The sequence below is a fragment of the Marmota monax genome, unplaced genomic scaffold (genome assembly GCF_021218885.2).
Source record: "Marmota monax isolate L192 unplaced genomic scaffold, Marmota_monax_Labrador192_F-V1.1 WCK01_AAM20220418_F8-fsc00004, whole genome shotgun sequence".
NCBI lineage: Eukaryota > Metazoa > Chordata > Mammalia > Rodentia > Sciuridae > Marmota > Marmota monax.
In genome coordinates this window covers 2,564,782-2,591,213 of record NW_026692881.1, presented here as the reverse complement: position 1 = coordinate 2,591,213, position 26,432 = coordinate 2,564,782, and positions in this window count along the sequence as shown.

The following is a 26,432-nucleotide window of genomic DNA, read 5'->3' as shown; positions in this document are numbered from 1 at the left end:
CACTAAAGTATCTTCCATAAGATTGGTCATGATGGCTTATCTTGGAATGTCTTTATTTCACCTTAATTTCTGAAGGATAACTATAGTGGGACTAGTATTCATGGTCACATATATTTTCTTTTAGCACTTGAAATACATCATTCCATTACATCCTGGCCTGTAGAGTTTTGTCTGAGAAATCTGCCATCATTCAAATGGCATTGCCCTTAAACTTTATGCTTGCTTTTCTCTTGCAGAGTTTAGATTTTGTGTGTGTGTGTGTTTGTTGTTGTTGTTGTTGTTTTAGGCTTATGAAAATTTGGCTATAATATGCAGTGGTGAAAATCTTTTCTGGTCATGTCTATTTGAGGTTTAACAAGCTTTCTGTACATGGATGTCTTTGTCTTTCCCAAAATTAGGGATACTTTCTGCTGTTATTGCATTGAATAAGTTTTCCATGCCTTTAACCTTTATCTCCTCACCTTTATATATTCCAATTATGTGGATGTTTGTTCATTAAGTTGTACCCTAAAGATTCTGAATGTTTTCTTCTTTGTCTTCTTAATGAGAATGGAATATTTCAAAAGACCAATTTTCTTACTGAAATATTTTTATTACTTCATTTAGTCTGTTCTTGATGTTTTCACCTGAATGTTTTATTTGACATATTAAATTATTCACTTTCAAAATTTGTTTAGTTCTTTTTGAAAATATTTTTTGGTTAAATTTCTCATTCATATCTTGCATTGTTTTCCTAATTAATTTAGTATTCATCTGTATACTCTTTGATCTTATTGACCTTTAAAAAAGATAATTCATTTGGAATTCTTTGACAAATATTTCATCAATCTTGATTTTTAAAAATCTCTTACTAGAAAATTTTGAATTTTTTGAGATGTCACATCTCATATGTCTTGTGTGACTACATTGAGATTTGCTCATCTGGTGGATCAGAGAGCTCTACTACTTTTATGGGCTAACCTTCTTAATGAGTGGTTTCTCCAGAAGATGTGTCTTGGAATATTGGGCTTCATGCAATATTCACTTTATTACCAGATGAACGCCATGATATTATCTCCTTATAAGTTCTTTGGGTACAGTGTATAACGTGTGAGAATTGAAGAGGCCCACCGTCTGCAAGAGGGAGGACATTCTAGCAGTACAGGTAGGTATAGTTTGGGTAGCAGAGTGTGTGGGGTGCCAGGTAGGTATGGCATAGGTAGCAGAGTGTGTAGAGGTGCATATTGTGTGGCTACTCTCTCAGTGGGAGCATTACTCCCCTCCATGGCAGTTTCCTCAGACCCTGTTGAAGTTGGGTTTGTTACTTGTAAAGATTTCTAGTACTGGCTACATTAATAGTGGTGAGAAGCCTGAAGTGCTTTTCCTCTAGACAAACAATGGTGCAGGAGCTTTACAGTGAGAAGTGATGGCAAAAACCACAGCACCCACTCTGTGGCATTCAAACCCAGTTCTGACAGCAGATCATGGTCAGACAAGGTAAACAGTGGGACCCAGGTAGGTGTAGTGACAGGAGGAACTGTGACATTCCTTCTTCCTGTTACTGTGAGAGTGCCTTTCCAGGAGTAGGATCTTGGGTTCACAGCTGTGTGCACCTAGGTATAGGGTGAAAGCTGAGGCTTTTCTCCCCATGACTCTCTGAGCTATAGGGCTTGCCAAGAAGGAAGCAAAAGCTGGACACAGACAAAACCAGAGAAAGTTTCTCTCTGGACTGACATAGGTCATGTGCTCTGGGAGTGGAGCAACAGTTGGGGTTCATGGGGTTGCTCAAAGCATCTCAGCATACCCCTACAGGTGGAGAAGTGGAACTAGAATTTCTTCCCCATGTTGTTAGTGACAGGCACCTGTAGGTGGCGCTGATGCAGAGGAGTAGCACCAACATGTGGGAGAATGACTTTAGTCCTGGCATTGGAGTCAATCTATACATGACTGGCCATGCCCCTAGACTCGGAGAGCAAACTCCCTGATATCTCAATTACTGAGGTCAATGCCCTCCATTGCCCTGTGTGTTACAACCTCTCCCCTCCACAGGGTACCCGTCAGATTTGAGTTGGCTACACCACTGGGCCAACTTTGGTTTCTGAGGTAGATAAAGCTGAGCCAGTGAAGTAGAATGCATCCCAGACATGCAACATGCAAGGGTTTTCACCCACTAGAGCAATCTGAGTTAAGGTAATAGTTCCCTTCTCAAGATGGCTCCCAGCTATAGCACTTGGTAGTTTGCTGAGGGATGATGTGAAATCATTTCTAAAGCAAGGCTACTCTGTGGACTTACTCATTTAAGTGGGCTGCAAGCCAATGAGAATTGTGGAACTTTCCAATAGCTAGGATTGTCAACATCCACACTTGAATTCTCACCCTTACCTCTATAGAGGGAAGACTTCCTCTCCCCAGGTTTTGGATTCAGATGGAAAGTGCCAAGATATTTTGTTTCTGATTATGTTAATGTCCCAGCTTTCTGAATGTTTCAAGGTTCCAGTTTCTATCTTACCAATTTCCAGGGTTGTGATGGTCACTTATCTCAAAATGCAGCCACATATCTGTTGTTTTAGCTCTTTGTGGAGGAACAGGTGAGCTCTGGGATGCCTCTATTTAGCCATTAGACACCTACAATGTCAACTTTCTGGATATTGATAACAAAGAATAATTCTTCTCACATGCATCCTCTACAACCATGTGGCATTCTAAATGAGCACTGAGTTTGTAATTTGACAAAAGTTTCAATGTAAATTTGCTTGGAAGTACCTGAATGAGAGGACAGATTTTCAGGTCTTGTAGATTGTGTTAAGAGGATAACCATTGGATGTTTTTCACCAAGTGAAAAATGTGCATGGGACCTAATGGAAAAAACATGAGACTATTTATAGTTAGAAAGTAAAACTCTGGCAACAGTATAGATGGGTTTAAATGTATCAGAACATTATGCCTGTAATAGCAGGTACTCGGGAGACTGAGGGAGAAAATTACAAGTCTGAGGTTTATCTGGGCAGCTTAATAAGACCCTTTTTCTCAAAATAATAGGGGGATGGAGATGTAGTTCATTGGTGAAGTGCTTGTTTAGTATGCACGAGGCCATGGGTTCAATCATTTAATAAAAAAGGAAAAAAAAAAAAAAGACTTGGTGAACAGGACAGTTAACTGCCTTCAGTTGCTAATGGAAAGAATAAGATAAATGAGTGAGTGAAAAATCGAGTACTGTGTGCTTTTTTAGAGTTCTTTTCATTCACATGTGTATAGAGAGCTGTATATACTCTATAATCTTTTAGAACATTCGGGACTCCTTTCACCATTGTGCAAGGTCAAGGTGATGGTGATTTCAAGTTCCCAGGATGTATTTGATTTTTAATATATTTTACTTGTCAGTGGACCTTTATTTTATTTATTTATATGTGGTGCTAGGAATCAAACCCAGTGCCTCACACATGCTAGGCAAATGCTTTACCACTGAGCAACAACCCAACGCCCACCAGGAGGTGCTTTTAATTCAGTGGTTCTTGAGGGTACAGGATGGAGACCAAAAGTAAAGACACAAGGGGCTGGCAGCAGAGGATATAAAGGGTCCCTTAATCTCTTTAATGATTTTTCCATTCGGGCTTCTCTGACCTAAAGGACTGACAGGAGAAGGTAATTTAAAGATGACCTATTATAAAAAAAATACAAAATAACTTCCCCAGAAAGAATGTTATAGTCTGAATTTTAGATAACAAAGGAAGAATGAAAGTTAGAATAATATGACAGTATTCCAGTTACAGAAGAAGGTACAGGAGTCAAACAAGGGCTAACTACAAAGTAAATTTGACTTGTATTTTTTTCTGGAAATGATATAACATAGCATTGATCAGGTAATGTTATTTAAGATTGCTAGCTGACCCATGGGCATCATGTTTGATACTGTGAGCTTTCTGTATCAGTATCCCCTTTAATACATAGTGATGGTTTATGGGGTGTGGTGGTTTTGGGGGTGATTAAAAAAATGTTCTACTTTCTGGAACTATGTAGTGTGATGGTTGCAGAACATTGTGAACATATTCCATGAATGGAACTGCACACTGAAAATGGTTGAAATGGTACATTTTATTTGTATTTCACTGTACATACAAATAGTTATATAAAATAAAGCCATCCAGTTTTAGACCTAAACTTTAAAGGGTCTAAGATATTACCCTATGGGCATGATCATAAAGTAAACTCAAACTGTGTTATATATATTTATAGAAATGTGTTATATATTTATATAAATACAAGTTTTTCAGATTAGGGACAAGACCCTTTAGTTTATATACACAATACATAAGTACTAGATGCCTTAGTCTACCATGGCACAATGTACTGAGATCCAGATGTTACCTTTACATGGGGGGGTGGGTCCCACCACAGAAGAGAAACTCCAAAATGTAAAGGATTCAGAATGTAGAGAGGAGTCACTGGCATACCTGCGGTGACCCTCCCCCCCACCCCCACCCTGTGGAAAGAGAGCTTATCTTTCAAGCTGACATGTCCACACATCCTCTAATCCTCTCTTGAGGAAAAGTTCTCCCCCTGAGAAGTAAGCAAGTGTCCAGAGGGATGAGGGAGGTGCTCTAGACTCTAATCCCTAGGCTCTGAGAAAATGGCCTTTGGGGAGAAAATCTTCTATAGGTTTATATATTCTCTATCTTTACATCCTTCTGATCCCATGGTTCAGAAGAAATATAGGGGAAAAACCCAGCATCAATGCTAATCAAAAAGAAGAAAAAAAATCTATAGTACCAATTTTGTTTATCTCTACATTTTGTCTTTTAAAGCACTGCCAGGGAACTTATTACCTTCTGTGGCTGCTATTCAATTTTTGAACCTATTTTTTTTCCTTTTGGATATATATGGTGTGTGTGCGTCTGTGCGTGTGCACACATACATACATGTATCCTTTTGATTATAGAGGTCATAAAAATAACAATCTATTGTAGAAATATGATATGTAATAGTATTTAACATACAGATTAATATTAGCAGTGTCTAGTATCTAATATAAAGACTAGTATTTAATAATAGGGATAACTGCTTAATATGATATTAATTCCAAATACTATGCAAAGTTTTATTTTACTTCCTTGTTTCATTTCACCATAAACATATTGATGAAATTCAGGGGTTATTTTGCTTCAAAGTTTATTTGTGCTTAAGCATAATAAACTTCACAGTTTTACTTTGGAAATATGAGCAGTATATTTGTCTTTGAAAAGTCTAGCCCCAAATGGAAATTTCAGCACAGTTCTGAATTTATCTTTTTTTTTTTTTTAAGAGTGAAAAGAACTTATGGCTATAGCTCAGTGATAAGGCTCATGTTTAACTTGTGCAAAGCCCCTGGGTATAGTCTCCAGGGACAGGGATGGTCGGGAGTGGAGAAAAAGGAAAGTGAAGAGTGGCACTGTACCAGTAAGAAAAAATCACAAAATTAGTAAACAGACAACTTAAGTCAGAAAAACTGTTTAACTCTCTAAGTCATTTCTCTTCAATGGTCTGTTAAAATAGAGGTAGTATCTGCCCCCAAATTAAGGTTAGGATTACAGGACACATGCCTAGAATTCTGAATTGGGATTCCACATTGAAGATTGCCTTTTAGAGTTCTTGTTTCTCTGCTATTTCTCTCACCCTGGAGGGAGAGACAGAAACTTATATTAAGAGACGGGTCATCCAGAAGTGGGGACACCTGACACCTTGGCATGGGTTTCTAACTTGAGTGATAATACTTTCCCTGTCTGAACTTCATTTGTTCCACTCCCATTTGAGACTGCTTTCTCATAGAAAGAGGATGATCTAAGATACCCAGTTCTTGATCCAGATGTTCCTCCTTCAATAAGTGAATAACCTTATTTGTAAGATGGAAAAGGGACAGCGCTTGTTAGGAATAAAGCAATGCTTCCATATGATGAGAACAGACCAGTTGGAATGATTTAGGCTAGATAAAAAGAAGTTAGCAGGTCTTGACCGAAGTGTGCAGGATTATGATGTGTAAAATAAGAACTGTTCATACTTTCTACTCTCTGACCTAAAGTCATAGATTAGGACAATTTTAACAATCCATAAGAACAAAGTGTTTCTAGGTCATTTGTTAGCTATTCTCACAACATTAACATTTTCCTTCTCTTTTACGTTCATGAGAAAAGACACTACATGCTCCAGTGATCTTCAAAGTCAGAATGAACTGGGACAATGAGAGGGGGATTGGGACTGTTTTAAAGGACCTACACATAAATATGAAGACTATTACTTCCTAAGCAAACTTGTCTGTGGCCTATACGAAACCTCATTTAATGCTTACAATTTTCTTTACAAATAGAAGATATAAAGCAAATGTCTTTTATGCGAGGAAAGAACTCTACCAATTGAGGCTACAAATGTCTTTTATGGATGAAATTTGTAATTTATCAGAAGAGAAATGATTCCATTCAAGATGCCTCAACCAGTATACTGTAGAAATAAAAATGTGACGTAGGTCAGTTTGAGGACCAGATCTAGGATCTTTAACACTGCATATTAACAAATGAGCTGTGGTTCAGGCTCCACTTTGAAGTGGCCCACAGCGAAACCACACAGTCACGTGAAAGTTGAACAATCCTTCTTTAATAAGTGGGATTCAATCCTTGAGAGCTTAAGAGGGAAGGAAACCTGTTTATGATTATGTTATAAAAATTTAAAATTTTCATAAAGAAAAATTTTCTGATCTTTCCCTAAGAGGATGCTACCATGAGGTCTTAATATTGAACCGTACATCTTCTTTATAGACCTGATCAAACTTCAAGATCATGTAATTTTATGTTTTGTGCTTAAATCTATCATCTACTGGATTTTAAGATCCAGGAGGGGTTAAGATTGCATCTGTTGGCTTCATCATTGTGTTTCTAGCTTCCAGCATATTTCTTTGTGAACATAACTTCCTAGTACATACTTTTGAATAAAATAAATAATAACCTTTTAAAGGAGAAAACAAGAAAAATTTTAACTAACCAAAGAAATTATTCTTAATAATGGAGGAAAGTAGCAAAGTATAAGTGATAAGACACATCAAGAAAGATAGGTTTCAAGGTTAGCTTTCTCTTTATTCCACATAAATGTCATTGAATAATTTATTGAGCCCAAAGTGGTTATTTTATAAATAGTTGCTCTGATAAAGAAAATGTTAGAGCTTCCATATCAGTCAATGGCATATCATCTCTGTGCCTGAAAGTGTCTGCGGAGGAAGAAGTGAAAGCAAGTAGCCTAAAATCTATCTACTCTTTACCAGGAAATAGAGAGACAGGTGATCCCACCTACTATCCTCCTTGACAGCAAAATAACTGAGCCAATGAGCAAATAGGCTAATGATATTTGTTAGGAAAGGGGTTCTCATTCATGGAGTGAAGATAGCTCTGGCTAAAGGTACTGTATAATAGGAAAAGAAGAGAAGGCAGAATTGTCATTTATGAATCTGAGACAGGCCTTCCTTTACAGTATCCCCCAAATCTGGGTATAAAATAGAGATGATTAACAGTCTGAATGCCTTCTACTGTATAAGATGATAACCACTGATCTATAAGAGAAACCTTATCTATTCTGAAAATGGCACACAGGGGTGAGAAGACCTAATGAGTTGCCTTGAGTTACTAGACCTCTGTCTACTGCTCCTGAGCATCTTGTCTGAATTTTGGACATAATTTTTTAGGTTTATTTTTAATTCATTTGTGTGTTTTGATGATCAGATGCTTCCTGTTTCCTCACTGTGACCCTCTTCTTCCTAAGCATATTTTACTTGGAGGTGTCCATGTGAAATATTAGAGACCTTGGCCAAAGACATTAAAGAGCCAAAAAAAAAAAAAAAAAAAAAAACCTCTTCAGGGTGATTATTTTGCTTACTTGACAAAATAAGATACAGTAACTGGAAAGTATCTTTGTCCTTACCTCTGTTTTCCTATAATGTATATGTGATCACTTAAGCAGGTGCTGTCTTATTACCATAAAGAAATAAACTATTAAGTCTAACTTTGAAGTAGACATCAGCCTTGATGTACAAAAGCTGATAGTCTAATGTCAACCTCCCTGAACCTCTGGAATGTTCAGAAAACCTCTTGAAGTGTGTACAGCCTTGTTTCTGTTACTTGCAACCAGCTGAAAAGCATTCCTAATGTAGAGTATATACTTAAATGCTTTGAATCATCCCAGTCAATGTTTTGGAAGCTTAAATCAATTTCAAAGTGCTCTCAATAAACCCATGTGGTTGCGTGGAAACCCTCAAGATAATCCAGGTGTCTATAATAAAAGACAAAACCACAGATGACACAGTGATTTCCTTAATTATGCTTTTCAACATCTTTATCCACTGAATGGGTGGTTAATTCACACAATTCCCTACACATGGCAGCCCTTTGAACCTCTGTGGGATCCCACCCTGATAAACTCAGGAAATGAAGAACCTCTTTATTAAAGAGGTCTCTCTTCACACCAAACGTACTTCACAGGATGAGAACTTTAAACTTCATTTCTTTCTCCACAATAGCTTGAAAATCCCTCAATAATTAACTCCATTTCTTCTCCCCACCCCTTTATCTCCCCATTTCATTAAGCATGTTTGTAATCAGAAATAAAGTTGAATTTGATTCACCAGTGACTTGATACGTATAATGTTACCTCATATGAATGAATTCTTACCTCACTTGTGCCTTAACAATTAAAAGACCCTCCATTTATTGAAGATCTTTTCCCCCTTCATACTTGTAGAGATAAATGAGAGGCTGGTGACCCAACTTGTGAATGTTGAACCACGATTAGTGCCTACCTCTCAGGCTGTTCACACAAACAAGAAAAGGGGAAAGGCCATAGTATCAGAGAAGCTTAGGCAGAACTCTATTAATTTGTAAATAACTGAATCAAAAGAGAAGCATAAATGACATCCCCAAATGACTGCATCATTATCTTCTCAGAAGTGCAAAAGGCATTGTCTATTATAGTAGGCAGCATTTATATGGAAATGAGGTGGCTAAGGAGCAAACACACTGTTACTTTCTACCTAGATATACTGACCCCAGGTTCTGTTGTGGGGATCTCTATGGCTCCTCCTTCAGAGGAGACCACAGTTATGTATGTATAAAAGGAGCCACAGGTGCTCTTGCCTAGGGGTAATGAGTAGCCATAGTATTTAGCCATACACACTTAGAAATGCACTCTTGCTACACAAGGGAAGAGAGTATAAATATCACAGTATAAAAGGATCCCCCCAAAAAACAAACCCCATTTTTTTTAGTCTTGAATAACTAGCTTTGTGGAAGATTTAAATGAGAAGAGATCTTGAAGTCATGAATTTGAATGTCTATTTTACAAATAAAAGAGTGAAATGAGGTGGAATAACACCATACATAACAGGAGCTAATAGAAGCTCCATCTCTATGCTAGTTTTGCTTTCTTATAATTGTTATAGTACTTTTTATTTCCAGTGAATGTTAAAACTATAACTTCTACATGAATGGATTGTGTCATATACTGTGGAGTAAGTATTACCTCTGAGATGGCTTTGCAGGAAGGATAGAGAATAGAGAAATTGACTATTTTAGCATAATAAATTCATATACCTGGTCTTTCATTGGAAATCCCAGCAATGTTTGGTAGCCCTGAGCTGCTGCCTTACTGTTCTTCTCATTCACTGTGTTCTCATAGATTAGATTTAGATTTGATTTTTTTTTCAGAGCTTTACCCAACTTACCTGCAGCGACACTAGTGTGCCTAATTGATCTAGATGCTAACTCTTGTCCAAACTCTGTCAAACTTTTCTCAAATTCCTGGACTTCTGAGTGATCTCCATGATCCACCACTACATCCAATTAGAAGTCAGTCCTTAGTGTGAATAGTGTGAGCCCAAGTAAGAGTGGAATATAGTCACAATAGCACGTGAAGATCACAACTTATTGGGCTGACCTCAGTTTATCAACTATATTACAGACTTCATAATTTGCATGTTGATTCCACAGCTTTGGTCTCCACTAAAGCACTGATTATCCATCCTCCTTAGCCTGATTCTCTTCTCACCATAAGAATGGCACCCATGGTCCATATTCATTATGGTACTAGGTAGCAATGACATTGTATGAAATTCTGTACTATCAACATAACTTTCCAATTCTTCCAAATGTAGCTATTTTGGAGTTGGGTAATTTCAACTACAAGGACAATGTCACTTTCCATGGCAGTAGCATTCCTTCCTATTCCATCCATACTTATGTAGAGCTTCTGTTGATGACCTTCATAGAAATGATTGTTGTTCCTCTATTTTCATCTTGTTCCTTAATAGGAGGGCTCTGATTTATTAAAAACAATGATGGACCCAAGTAAAAGATTACATTTAATAGCCCCATTTCAGTTAAATCTGTCTCTGCTTATATTTTGTATCTGAAATAATAGGATACAAGGTTATGTGGTGACTTCAGAAAGTCTTCATAAGTGAGAATAGAAACTGGAATGGACTACTATTCTTAGAGAAGACAGACATGAGTAACATAAACATACATGAAGGACACAAGGGATAGTCAACAAGACAACTTCTCTGGAGAGATCTCATGAGCCCACACTTTGAGCTAGGAAGGAATCTCTGCAGCTTAGGCAAGTTCTATGATCCCCCAGTAGGCTGTGAGTATTGCCACGGCTGGTGACGAGAATTATTCCCCTTCTGTTTTCCTTTTTAAAATTATGTTTTTGTTTCTTTATAAGGGTTTTTATCAGAACATTAATGGGATCTGTTGTTACATATTCATGACTGCATGCAATATAATTTGGTCAATTTTATTTCCCCAGTACCTTCCCTTTCCCATTCTGTTTTCTGAGGGCATTTTCTTTTTTAAATTCTAATTTGTTATATATGACAGCAGACTGCGTTACAATTCATATTACACATATAGAGTAAAATTTTTCATATCTCTGGTAGTATATAAAGTATACATTTGTGTCTTCATACATATACTTAGGGTAATGATGTCCATCTCATTCCACCGTATTTTTTACCCCTTTATCCTTCCCTCCCTTTTGCCCTATCTAGAGTTTGCCTAATCCTTCCATGCTCCTCCACCCAATCACACTATGAGTCAGTCTCCTTATATCAGAGAAAACATTCATCATTTTTTTTGGGGGGGGATTGGCTAATTTCATTTAGCATTATATTTGCCAACTTCATCCGTTTACCTGAAAATGCCATATTTTATTCTGTTTTATTGCTGAGTAATATTCCATTGTGTATGTATACCACATTTTCTTTATTCATTCATCTACTGAAGGGCATCTAGGTTGGTTCCACAGTTTAGCTATTGTGAATTATGCTGCAATTAATATTGATGTGGCTGTGTCCCTGTTGTATGCTGTTTTTAAGTCCTTTGGGTATATACCAAGGAGTGGGAATTTCCAAGGAATCTCCATTCTGCTTTCCACATTGGCTGCACCATTTTACAGTCCCACCAGCAATGTATGAGTGTGACTTTCCCCCCACATCCTTGCCAACACTTATTGTTGTTTGTATTTTTAATAGCTGCCATTCTGACTGGAGTGAGGTAAAATCTTATAGTAGTTCTGATTTGCATTTCTCTAATTGCTAGAGATGTGGAACATTTTTTTAATGTTTGTTGATTGATTGTATATCCTGAGAAGTGTCTGTTCATGTCCTTGGCCCATTTATTGATTGAGTTATTTGTTTTTTATGTTTAGCTTTTTGAGTTCTTTATATACCCTAGAGATTAGTGCTTAGGCTGCTACTTCCTTAAGAAGACTCTGATAGTACAATAATTAAAATCAAGAACTAATAAATGGGATGGATTTAAACTAAAAAGTTTCTTCTCAGCAAAATAACAATCAGTGTGGTAAAAAGAAAGCCTACAGCTTGGGAGCAAATTTTTACCTCTAAGTGCATTTTCAATCATGGTAATACTGCTCTTTCCACCACCCCATCATTGTATGTAGAGTATGTTGTGAAGAGAAAATTTAATTCTTATGATTCAAAGGTAACCCTATCTAGAATTAAAGAAGAGAACTGTGCAGATAGAGAGGAGGTAAAATTTTGAGGGCAGCTGTGCATGGGGAGAAAAAAATTCCCTAAAGGAATCACCATGGCAAAAAAGATAGCTCTTGGTCTATGATATGCAATACATTATCTCTTGCACCTAACAGAACAACAATCCATATGACCATCTTGTCACCTTAACATAAAAATAATCCATATGACCAACAATCCATATGACCACCAATCCAACAATTTCAACTTGCCATCAATGGGACTTCCTCATCTTTAGACAACATTTTATATGTAGGAAAAGAAGCAGCCTTGTCTTTTTACTTTTCCTTCCTCTTGATGGTGATAGCAATTACTTTATTACTGAATTAACCCTGCCTCAGGTTTTTTTTTAATCCAGAGCAAATTCTCATATTTAACTCTACTCATAAATATGAAATTAACCACTTAATGATCATAATTTCCCATGTATATATCTGATCCCATCTTGTGAACATTGCCACAATTATGCCATTTAACCTATTAAGTAAAGATGAGGGTCTCCAGGTACTTAAAATAGAGGCATAAAACAATAGGTATATTTGAGTAAAATGACTTTAATATGGTATTAGTGATTCAAATTTTGATTTTGTTCTATAAAGAACAAAAGCATATTACCAAGTTACTGGTGGAAAACAACTCTACATATTTTTGTGTTGTCTGTCTCCCTGCTTTATCTTAGACATAAAATCTTCATACACAAAAAATAATCATCAATGATTACATGCATGCCATATACCAATTTCTCTTTTGCATGCACACATGTTTATGGGCTTGTTCTCTCATTATGGATTTTTTACATTGAAAGTAAGATGTTAAATAACTTCTAAATTATACATTTTATAATTTTGAAAACAAAATATAAGGCAGTTTTTCTACTTTAATGTCTGTGTCCTTTTCACTGCATCAGAATTATTACATAGTAGAGAGATTATCACATATTTGTTAGGACTGAATGGTAGACTGTCATTTTTTTGGATGGAGGTAAGACTAAGAACTAGACCTTCACCGTGAGGTGAATTAGAAACGAGGACAGGCACTAATTTTGTGAGGAAAGAAATTTTATCTATCAAAGCCAAATACATGGAAGATGCTGCTGGAGGAAATTCGGCTTGGTAGGCAGAGATCTAGATGGTCTTCAGGATCCCCACCCTTTCATAATAACAGCCTAGATAATATCCTCCCTTTGAGTCTTGGCAAATCTATTTTTTGTGTGTGTTCAACATAATATGGCAAAGATGATGGGATGTCATGGCCTCGGTTAGGTTACCTAATACAGCAAAGACAAGAGCATATCAGTCCAATAATTGTGCTATATTATATAAGACTGTATTACCAGTCTGAAGGAAAAACAAACAAACAAACAAACCTCACCTGCTAATCTCAAAGAAGCCAGGTACCGGGAGCAATGAATCACTTTTAAGATCTCTGAGGGGTTTATAATCAGAATGAACTTGAAAGCAGGTATTTTCCCCCGTAAAGCCTCCAGAGGAGAACATAGCCCAGCTTACACCTTGACTGAGGCCTTTGGAGAGCTTGAGCAGGGAGTCAAGGTAGTAATCCCTGACTACAGAACTAAGGAAACTATGAGGTAACAAATATTTGTTTAAAACCAGTAAATCTATGGTGACTTATGCAACACTAGGAAACTAATACAACTAATGAAACAGTTGTCATCAAGAAGGCCCAAGTTCATTGCTCCTGAGTGACATGACAGGAGGACAGCACAAGATGGGACTTATTCCCTGGAAGGACCAAGGTGCTAGGCTATATATCAACAAATGGATCAGGAACCATGAAGGACTTGAATTACCTGCACAGGGCACAAAGCCTGGGCGTGGATCAATAGCAAAGCTAGCAAGGAATCAAGGCAAACATCTGTTCCCTCACCAATGTCTACTGATGAACATAACTGATAGGAGAATAAATAAACTTGAAGATAGATGTGAGGAAATTATCCAAAATTAGGTAGGAAAAGGAGATTTTTAAAATGTTGAAGAAAGGTGAAAACACCTCTTACTCCAGATCTGTAGGTCAGAAACTCTGGGAAGGGAGCCCAGCAATGCCTGCTTTCCCATATCTTATAGCTGAGTAATGCACACAACAGTTGGCAAAGGCTAACAGATAAAACAGGTTCATTTTGACTTAAATGACTGACAGGTTACGGGAAAAAAATTGTCAATTTTATCATCCTTGTGATAATAAAAAGAACATTAAGTGCTGTATAGAAAATACAAACATGCCTAAAACTTTGCTAAAATTAGACAGAATAAGCTTTTAATTGAACCAGAGGGTAAAAAAGGAGAGAGGCTATGAGAAGATACTAAGTTTTCCCTGTACCCTCACATGGCCAAAAATAATGAGCTAATGTATAAAGCAACATTTTTTTTCTCTTTGTATAGCATATAAGGGGCATTCGATTTTATAATAAATCTTTGTTTTAAAATATCACTGTTCTTTTGAGATCTAAAATTTTTCTTCTGCAATTCTTTTGACACTTTAAATGGCCATATATCCTTTGACATATGTCAGAATAACAACAGACTGGAAACTTTCCAAAATGCAGGCATAATTAATGAATTCAACTGATAGTATCTACTCTTTTGATTTTACATATTCTTTCTTCACACATGCTGGGTCCAACAAAATGTCAGATTCACTTTGTTCCAGTACTTGCTTAATATCAAAGATTAAAAGTACATGACCTCAAATGACTTTTTAAGTGCTGATTTTTCTCCAGACTATGTTTAATAATTCTCACACTTTAAAGATTATCCATTCTGAAGGTAGATTTTAAAACATTGAAATTAGAAAAATACTGACAATAAAGTTAATCAAGTGTTAGAAAGTAAAAACTGGAAGAAACTTGCATCATTAAGTTCACTAAACCACTTCTATATAATTTATGTAAATACCTATTAAATATTAAAAATCAGAACATGTGAATTTGGAATTTTTATTGTAAAATCAAATAGGTTGAATATTAGAAAACGGTGCTTTTTCCATGTCTTGCTTCATTCTCAACAAATATTTGACAACTTCCCTCATGTAGGAATTTCTTTGAGAAAATCAATCCTATAATCAGTTTGTTTTAATGGTGTTACCATAGGCCCAGATTCCTATGTTGAAGCCTTAACACTAGTGTGATTACATTTGGATACAGGAAAGTTAAGGATATAATTAAGGTTAAACCAGGTCACAAGAGCGGAGATCTCACCCAATAGGGCTCATGTTCTTAGAAGCAGAAGACCTCAGAGCTCTTTTCTCTATGAATGTGCAAAAAGTAAAGACCACATGAGGACATGGAAGACACCATCTGCTAAGGGGAGAGGCCTCAGAATGGAATCAGCACTGCCTTCTCTTGTGTGTTAGACTTCTAGCCTCTCTAACTATGAAAAAATAAGTTTCTGTTGTATAAGCCTCCCAGTCTGTGATCTTTTGTGATGGCAGCATTAAATAATACAGGTATTCATACATAAATTTGCCTAAAAGTCTGACACAAACATGGTGTTTAAGAGATACCTGTTGAATGAAGGAATAAATCCTGAGATTTTTCAATATTTGATATAGCCATAGATGTCTCAACTTCTGTCTCAGGGACATAGTGTTCATACAAACCAATCCATGAGCATCTAATGAATGCTATTTTATGCTGCTTGGCAAAGTGCTCACATTGTGAATGCTAACTATGTTTATTGCACATAGTAAATACAATATGAAATCATTTGTATTGCATTTAATGTGTAAGTAAAATGGAACAAATTAAGAGAATCATCCTTGTCACACAATGAGATATAAATTAGGACTCAGGGAAACATGTTTCAAAGGGCTGAATTAGGTACAGAACTGATCTTTAAAGACAAAATCTTAGTTGCCTATTAATAAAAAAAGGGGACAGGCTACTGGACAACAATGTAACTTAATGTTCATTTACCATGTTGGGTTTTTTTTATACCAGAAGCTATGGCAGTGACTTTCTTTTGGGGGCCATTAAGCAGATCACCTAAATTTCAGGCTCCATGTGATGCAAAAGATGCTAGGAAATGTGAGCACATGGATAGTAGTGGGACTCTGCTGCATGTTCAGTCTTTGATTTCAACTGTTTAGTGACTGAGCGGTTATTGAATCTACTCTTGTACCAAATATTGTACCAGGGTTTGCTCAAGCAAATATTTCAGGGACTTTAATAAAAGAAATTATAGACAATGGGGATGCTATTGCAGAGGTAATGAAAAAAAAAAAAAAACAAGTGGTCTTGAGGAAGAAGAAAGTCATATAAATCACTGTCGGGATACTGATCCTGCAGTATTAAAGCTGGTGAAGTCCTGAAAAAAACTTAGAAAGCTGCTGTAAAACCTCCTGGGTGCAGCTGCCAAACTCCTGTACCTGGGAACGCTGCAGGTGTAATAAGGGTTCTGCCATTCTCCCTTCTTCCAAATTGCTTGGGAGCCCCTCTCAGTGACAATGTAAACTAGAATTCACCCAGCAATAAATTCTGGGGACTATTCCTTTCAAACTTTCAGCCCAGTGCCTGAAATATACACAGAAGTAAACAAGTAAAAGAATTTTCCTGGTTATTAAATAGAAAATACATGTGTGCATAACTAGCTGTATAATTGCTTGTAGTTCCATTTTGACTTGGCTTCCATGAAATCCAGATATTTCCCCGCTTTTTTGTTTCTTAACCTTGTTTTCCATATTCTATGAATATTAATAAAACCTACTGTGCTTTGATGAGTTGAAGGATTGTGATATTTAAATTCTTTCATACTAAAGTGCTGTGATTGCAATAGTATACCCTTGTCCTTGTCAGTATTTAAAAGTCTCATCTGTAAAATGCAAATGTTCAATTTTCAGTAAAATTCCTTGATTAATCTGCATTGACAACCTCCAGTGTAGACTAGAGAAAATCATTCCTTTTTCAAGACAAGTGCTGATTCCCCTATCTCTGAAGAAAATGTTTTAAAAACATAAATGAGAAATGTCCAATAAAATATTTATGATGTTTGAATAGAGCTTATATTGCCCTTACTCTCAAGTTTTGTTTGAATTTAAGCTAATAATTATAGTATTTTATGGGCAGGCACTAATAGAATGCTACTTTCTTTTTATTAAGACTTAAACAATTAAAATGCAGTGTGATATTTATGAGGAAAAATTATTCCATTTATATGCTATCTAAAAATAAAAAATAATTAAGAATTTACTTACAAAAATGCATGGAAGCTCAATGAAGAAAACTTTAATATGCTGCTGGTCATAAAACTTCCTTGGAATCTCTCTGTCATAAAATTTGCTTTTTTTTTTCTGCAGCAACACATAGAAAACAGCTCTCTTTTGTAAACAAAGAATAACACAATCATCAATCTGACAAGTGAACAAAGAGAGTCAATCACTTGTAATTCTGATTGATGGAAAACAAGAGCCCAGTGGCTGGTTGGGATATAATAGGTAGTTCTAGGTGGTGAGGCAGCCATGAAGGGTGTCCTAAGCTCTCTGGTACTCTGGTTTACCGAAGGCAGTGTGCATGTGCAGCAAAGATCAGAAAGGAACCAGCCACCCACATCCCTGCTGAAAAATCCCATGTGGATGTGAAGATAAAAATGTGAGTAAGACTAGTGGAACACAGAAGCTGAAGGAGACATTAAACATCTGAAATTTGCATTTTCTTTCCAGCTAACACATGAGCATATTAGAAACCTTACTAGCTCAAATATCTGATCATAATCTCTGACCAATTTTTAATAATTAAAAGTTATGATCTATAGGAAAGTTGACTTAAATGTTTAACTATATTCAGAGGCTTAGTAATATTCAACTAAAATCCAGAGTGTGTGGAAGAAGTCTGATTTTAGTCCACGAAAGTCATTAAATCATTAGATAATAGCAACAGAAAACATAGGAAGCCACTGACAGGAGACTATTAGAATCTGGTTTGCTATACTACTTTGTCTAAATGTCCACAATTTAACTAAAAATTGAGACATGTAAGGAAACCAGTGGGACTTATATACAAGAAAAAAAAGTGTGTATAGGAACTGAGTGATCCCACATATTGGAATTAGATGGCAAAATTACATTATAAATGTTTTCAAAGAACTAAAAAACATATTTAATGGCAATATAAGAAAAATTATAAATGGAAATTGTCAAGATGGAAATCGTAATAAAGGACACAAACAATCCATTAGAGGAACTCAAAAAATGGAATATGAGAAGAATCAGTAAACTTGAAGACAGATGAATAGAAAATTATCCATCCTAAAAAGAAAGAATACTGAAGAATAATAGAATCTCAGCAAGTTGTGGGATACTTACTGTACCAACACATGCATAGAGGGATGCTGTGGTTCTGGTCAATTAGTTGCTCTGCTATCTCATTGCGGGGTGTAGACACGCAGAATCAACACACAGACTCTGGGAGCTGGTGAGAGAACTGGCTGGAGACCCACCTCATGTCGTCATCCAGTATCTCAGGTTATTTTTGGAATGCATACAATTGTTATAGGGTTCTAGTGGGGCGTGCCCATCAATCATACACAATCAGGATAGTATCCATAAGCCAATCATCTTATGCCTAATGTAACCACACTATAAGGATGCTCTAAATATTGCTATTAACAGGGAGGGTCTTTGTCCCTAACCCTCCCTGTTAATAGCAATATTTAGAGCATCCTTATAGTGTGGTTTCTATGTTAGGAGTTCCATGTCAAAGCTCCTGGCTATCAGTTTCCTGGCCTGGCAGCTGGGCAACGCTAACCACAAGTGCTAAGGATGTGGTTTCACTAACGGCTTGCTAGAGCAGAGCATCCCATCCTGCAGGCATTCCTATCAGGCCTGAACAAGTGTAGATTCTTCAAGTACTCCGAGCTGCTCATAGCTGCTAGCTATAAACTGAAAGTTATTTCAATAGTGGGAGATCCAGAAGAACAGGAGATCTCAAAGAGGGAGAAACAGATACCTGAATAAATCATGTATGCTACACTTCCAAACTTGAAGAAAAGCATCTATCTCTAGGCTTAAGAAAAGGAGGTTAAGCAAAAGTGTATCCACACCTGGACATATCATAGCCAAACTGATGAAATCCAAAGCTGAAAAAATGTCCTGTTTAACAGCAACCCCAAAGTGACTCATCATGTGTGGAAAACAACAATATTGTGTTGGCGGACTTCATAATACACCTTAAAGTCCAGAAAAAATGGAAGGGTATGGAAAGTGTTAAAGATAGGGATGGATAAGGGATTTAAAAAAGAATTCTATATTTAGCATAATTATTTTTCAAAAATGAAGGCAAAAGAATGATACCCTCATTAACATAGAGAACTTCCCCCCATTGATATAAAAAGAAATGAGGCAAGTATTTCTACTATCCCCGTTTCTGCTCAAATTGCACTGATGGTCCTAGGAATGGCATTAAGGGAAATAAAGTGCATGTTGATTAAAAAAGAAGATTAATGACCTGACCAAACTTATAAAAATAGAAAATTCTCAGGAAGCCTGTAAGTAAGTGATTTGAACTTCTAATTGACTTTAACAAAGTCAAAGGAGACAAGGTTAATATATAAAACTGAACTGCATTTCTATATAATAGCAGAAATAACTTAGAAATTGCAATTAATGGGCTGGGGGTGTAGTTCAGCAGAATGCTTGCCTAGCATGCACAAGTTTACATCCACAGCACTGAAAAAAATTTAACATAGTTTAAAATTTATTATCAGCAATTTAAACCACTTACACACACACACACACACACACCCCTCCCCCCACCTCTCATGCACACACATTGTCCCTTTGCAACCATGAGATATTTGTTCTAGGAACCTCCAGACATCAAAATCCATAGATGCTCATGCCACTTATATAAAATGGCATAATATTTGCATCTCACTTATGCACATCTTCCCATATATTTCAAATTATTATAGATAACTTATACTACCCAATAAATTGTAAATTCCATGTAAATATTTATCATAATATATTGTTAAGGGAATAATGAGAAGAAAGTTGGTATGTGTTCCAATGATGCAGTTTTTTTTTTTTTTTTTTGGATGTTTTTCCTCTCATTATCTTGGTGTCCAAGGTTAGAGAGTTTTTAAAATTATTTGATATAATCATTTTACATATTAATGGGGTATATTATGGTACTTTTATGTGTATATGTGTCATAATTATATATTATATATTCAGGTTTTCTATCTACTGTTATATTAGTAGTTTGCAAATATTTGCTCCCAATTTGTGGGGTCTCTTAATTCTGTTATTTCCTGTGTTTTATAAAATGTTCTTAGTTTGATATACTCCCATTTGTCTATTTTCACATTGGTTTCCTATGTCTTTGGGATCCTATGTAATAAATCATTACCTGCACCAATATCTTGTTGAAGTGTTTTCTTACAGTCTCTACATAGTGTCAGATTTACACTTAGGTATTTTGTCTATTTTGGGTTGATTTTTGTGTGCAAAAGGAAAGGAATCTAGTTTCATTCTTTTGATTATATATATATATATATATATATATATATATAATCTCATTTTTGCCAGTACAATTTATTAAAGGGACTCTCTTTCCCCCACTGTATGTTATTGGCCTTTCTGTTACAAATCAACTGGCTGTGTGAACATGGATTAATGTCTGGGTTCCCTATTCAGTTCCAATGGTCTGTGTCTCTGTCAGTAGCATACTGTTTTGGCTACTTTAGCTTTGCAGTATATTTTGAAGGCAGGTATTGTGATGCCTCCATCATAATAATTATTGTTACTATTATTGTTTTTCTCAGGATCACATTGGCTAATCTGGGTCTTCTGTGGTGTAGTATGGCTTTTAGAATTTTAATATTTCTGCAAAGAAAGTCATTGTCAATTTGTTTTACTGTTGTGCTGTTTTATAATTTAATGCATGCTGGGCAAATTCTCTACTGCTGAGGTACATCCTCACCTCAAGTTATTAGTATTTTGATGGAAATTACATTTAATCTGTAGAGTCCTTTAAATAATATGGTCATTTTAACAATATTAATCCTTCCAATCCAGGGAGGTATGGTGGTACATGCTGGTAATCACAGTCACTCAGGAGGCTGAGGAAGGAGGATTGCAAATCTGAGGCGAGCCTTGGCAATTTAGTGAGGCCCTGTCTCAAAAACTATAAAATATAAAAGGACTGGAGATGAAATACAGTGATAGAGTGCCCCTTGGTTCAATTTCCAGTGAAGGAAAGAAAACTATTTCTCCAATCCATGAACATGGGGTATCTTTTTTTTTTTTTTTGGTATTTTTAAATCATTTCTTTCATTAGGATTTTATAAATTTTATTGTTGCTCTTTCCCTTCCTTGTAATATATATTCCTATATCTTCATGTATTTTATTTGTAGCTTTTATGAATTGGATTGCGTTCCTAATTTCTTCTTCAGCAAGTTTATTATTGGTTCATAAAATGCTGTTCTTTTGTATGTTGATTTTTGTATCATGCAACTTGACTGAATTTATAAGTTCTAACAGCTTTTTAATGGAATATTCAAGTTTGCCTATATATAAAAATCATCATCTGCAAATGTGAATGATTTAGTTTCTTTCTGATTTTGGATGTCCTTTCTTTCTCTTACCAAATTACTCTTAGACTTCTAATACACTGTTAAATAAGAGTTGTAGTGGACCTTTTTGTCTTGCTCCCTATCTTAGAAGAAACACTTCCGGCTTTCCCCCATTCAATATGATATTGGCTATGAATTTTTCATATACAGTATCAAGTGTCTTTGAGGTACATTTCCTCTATTACCCAATTGGTTGCAAGGTTTTCTAATGAAGGGATATTGAATGTTATAATTTTTCTACATCTATTGAAATGACCATATGATTTTTATACTTCATTTGATGTAATATCACATTATATAAGTACATATATTAAATCATCCTTATATCCCTGGAATGAATCTCACTTGATAATGGTGTCTTATTTTAACAATGTGCTACTGGATTTGGTATGTTAATATTTTGCTGAAAATTTTTGAAGCTGTGTTCCTCTCCAATATGGATATATAATTTTATTTTCTTGTAATTTTTTGTCAGAGTTTGATGGCCTAGTAATGCTGGCCTCATAAAGAGTTCTTGCAGATTTTCTTCCATTTCAATTTTTTTGTAATAGATTAAGAAAAATTGGAATTAGTTTTTTTTTAAAATATTAATTCAGTAGTAAAGCCATCAGGTCTCCTACTTTCTTTCAGTGGGACTTTTTAAATTATTGTTTCAATCTCATCACTAATTACTGGTATTTTCAGGTATTCTGTTTCATCATGATTCAGTTTTGGTAACTTGTACATGTTCAGTAATTTATCCATTTCTTCTATGTTGTCCAGCTTTCTTTTTAGCCATTGATTGTTCATAGCAGTTTCTTATGATCTTTTGTATATTTGTGGCATTAATTATGATGTCATTTTCTTTAATTTTATTTGGGTCTGCATTTATTATGTCCTAGGTAAAGTTTATTAATTCTATTTATCCTTTCCAAAAACGAACTCTTGTTTTATTGATATTTTGTCCAAAAGGGAACATGATGTGATTCCTTTATTTAAATTATATGTGCTGATAGGAAGAACTTATATTCTGCTACTTTGGGATAAAATGTTCTATAAATGTCTGTTAGGTCTTTTTTCTCTGTAGTATAGTCTGGTGGTGATTAATTTCCTCAGTAATACTATAGTCTCCTGATTCAACTCAGGTTTCTTTATTGATTTTCTGTGTGGATGATCTGTTCATTGTTTGGGTGCCCCAACTATTATTTCATTAGTCTATCCTTCATTTTAGATATAATATTTGGTTAAATATTTGGGTGGTTTGATGTTTGGTGCATATATATTTGTAGTCGTTACATCTTCTTGGTGATTTAATCCTATTATTAATATTTAATGAATTTCCTTGTGTCTTTTTACAGCTTTGTTTTTGTTTTTAAGTCATGTTTATCTGATTACAGCTACTGCTCCTCACTTTGGCTTTTCATGTGTATGATATATTACTTTCCAACCTTTCATTTTTAGTCTTTTCTCCAACAAAGTAAATTTTGTGTAGGCAGCATATAAATAGCTCTTTTTTTTCATCCATTCTTCTAGTCTGTCTTTTGATTGGTGCGTTTAATCAATTCACCTTCAAGGTTATTATTGATAGGTATGAACATCAGTCATTTGGTAAATTGTATTCTGCTTGTGTTATACTTTTTGTTTCTTTCCACCTGTCTCATGTTTTGATCTGGTAGTTTCACCTTATGCTAAGTTTCAATCCTGATTTCTTTCTCTGTCATGTATTTGCCCTTCCAGTGACTTTTGTGTACTCATGTGTTTTCATGGTGGTAGTGTCAGTCTCACCATTTTTCTTTCCTGTGTAAGTTTCTCTGTGTTTCTTATGGGTTTGATCTGGTGGTGGTTCATTTCCTCAGTTTCTGCTTAAGTGTAAATTATTTTATTCGTCAGGTTTGAAGAATATTTTTGCTGTATATAGTATTCATGATAGACGGTTCTTTCTTTCAGTATTTTAACATTTTATGAAATAGATCTTCAATGCTTTGCCTTTTATATCCTTTTTAAATTTGTTTTCTGTCATGCAAGATGTCTGCTAAGAAATCTGCTATATTCCCTTATATATAACTAGACCTTTTTTTTTCTTTCCTTTTTTTTAGTATTCTCTCTTCTACTTTTAATATTTTGACTATCATATGCCACATTTAAGGTGTATTTTGGTCAAATCTAGCTAGGGTTCTTCATCTCCTCATGTCTGGATGTCCATGTCCCTTGGAATACTTGGGAATTTTTCAGCTTCTATTTTATGAAATAGGTTTGCAATGCTTTCCCTTTTCTGGAACTCTCATAAGGTAAGCACTTGTTCACTTAATAGCATCCCATTATCTTGTAGGCTTTCTTCATTTTTTTTTTCTTTTTTTGACTGGGCTGATTCAAAAGATCTGTCTTCAAATTCAGAAATTCTTTTTTTTTCTTCTGCTTGTTCTAGTCTACTGTGGATGCCTTCTCTTGCTTTAATCTATTATTCTGAAGTTTTAAACACCAAAATATCTGATTTGTTCATTTTTATGATTTCTCTCTCTTCAGTGAATTTCTCATTAATATCCTGAATTGTGCTTCTGATTTCTTTGCGTTGTTTATCTGGAATCTCTAGCATCTCTCTGGGTTCCTTAGGATCATTATTTATTATTATTTCAAATTGTTTTCCCTAGATTTGCCCCAAACTGAGATCTAATTCTGGAGAGTTGGTGTTATCTTTTGGAGGTTTCATGTTCCATTTTTTCTGAAGTCCTTACATTGATGTCTGTACATATGGTGTAACATTTGACTCTTTCAATTCTGTGGATTAGCTTTTGTGGGAAAATATCTTTTTTTCATTTGGTTGGGATATAGGATGTTAATTAGGTAGTTGTTTTGGGTTTCTTACGGGTACTCAAAACCATAGTTCCTGGATGATGTCTTCATATTGGATCGATGTCAGCAATGTCTGTGCATCTTAATAGTCTAGAATACAGCAGATCAAGAAGGCTTGAGCTGCCTTAAACCACACTGGGCAGAAGACAACCCCCTCAGTCTCCATAGGCACAAAACAATTCCCACTGTACCGCCTAGTGGAATTAGAGACAGTCTCCTCCCCACCACAACCTTGGAATTGTAGCTTCTAGTCTAAGTCCCAGCTTTATCTCCACCTGATCATATAGTCTGGGAAAAGTTTTTTAAGTCAGGTGTGGTGTTGCATGCCTGTAATACTAGTGACTTGATGCTGAGACAGGAGAATTTCAAGTTTAAGGCCAGCCTCAGCAACTTAGCAAGATCCTGTCTAAGATAAATAAACAAACAAACAAACAAATAAATAAATAAATAACTGGGGATGTATCTCAGTGTTAAAGCACACCTGGGTTCAATCTTGCCAAAAACATGGCTTTAGGCTCTACCTAGTAGAGCACCAATGCCACTGGTGCTTGTTGTGGCAGCTGCCACAGTCTCAGTTTGCGGGATGGTGGAGTAGTCTATCTCGGGGTCTTTTAAGGCAAGCACAGGTGTTACCAAGGGTCATGGCACCATTGTGCATTTTGGCAGACTGCTGGTCTGCTATTATGATCTGGGAACCAGAACTTTCCCACTTACCTTTCCTAGCAGTATGGGCTTCCTTCCCCTCTTTTGGTTTGAAGGGCTTTGTTTTATACTGTAGACTGTCTTTCTAACCCATCTTCTATTTAGGGTTCCTGTCAATTGCTGATTTCCAGAGTTCTTCCTTAATTGGAGGTCTCTTGTTTTTCCTTCATTGCCATGGTTCTCTGTATCTGAGTCCAGTGCAGAGAACACCTATGCATCTATCTTTGAGAGTTTTTTTCGATGAATATATTCAATCTGGCGTTGGTTGGTTGAAGCCTTGGGTGCAGAACCTGCATATGCAGATGACTGATCATGTACACATGCATACATATGACATGAGTGTAAGGATTTATACTGAATCAAAAAATACTAGTGAAAGAAATTAAGGATCATCTAAACAAAGGAACATATACACTTTCATGTTAGATTGGAAGACTCAACATAGCCAGCAATACCAAAGAACAACTGCAAATAATACAGCAAAAGAAAATTGTACGAGTGAAAGGCACATTAAATATTTTATAGTTTCCAATCCCATTCATGTGAAATTATAGAAAAGGCAAAAGTAGCTTCAGATCAGATCATTTGTTCTCTCATCCCAGGGAAAATAGTAAGGGATTGTAACAGACCACAAGAAGATTCCTGGGATGATGAAATCACCTACACCAAGATGGTTTGGTTACAAGACAGTACTCATGTATATATCTGTCAAAACTCATCTAGTTGTATACCTTATATGGATGAATTTTATTACCTACAAATCAAACAATGGAAATTAATGCCCCATATATATTTACCAAGGGTATGCTGAGCTATTTGAATATAGATAACCATAGCAGTATGTTTATATTAAAAAAGTGAGTAAAATCTATCAAGAAAAATCATTTCAATTTAATACAGTAATTCTCATAATCTGGAGATTATCTTATAATCTCTACTATCTATTATTCTCTTCTCCATTTCAGTTAATCATATAACCTCCTGCCTGGTTACTCATTGGCTTTGCTTTGTGATTAGTAAAAATATCATTGATTATTTAAAGAGATGAGGTCTCCCTGGGTCAAGGAACTGTGGTAGTGAAAATATCAAAAATTAATATTTTTAAAGACAGGTCCCAGTGTAGCCCTCGCCATCATTTTTTATGACCTTACCAAATTAATTTCTCTTAATTTTAGAATCTTTTCAATAGCAGTTTATAGATGAGTTCAATGTTTTCCTTAGGTTCTCTCTACTTATCTGAGAGCTGGTATAGGCAACAAAATAGTGTTCTATTTGT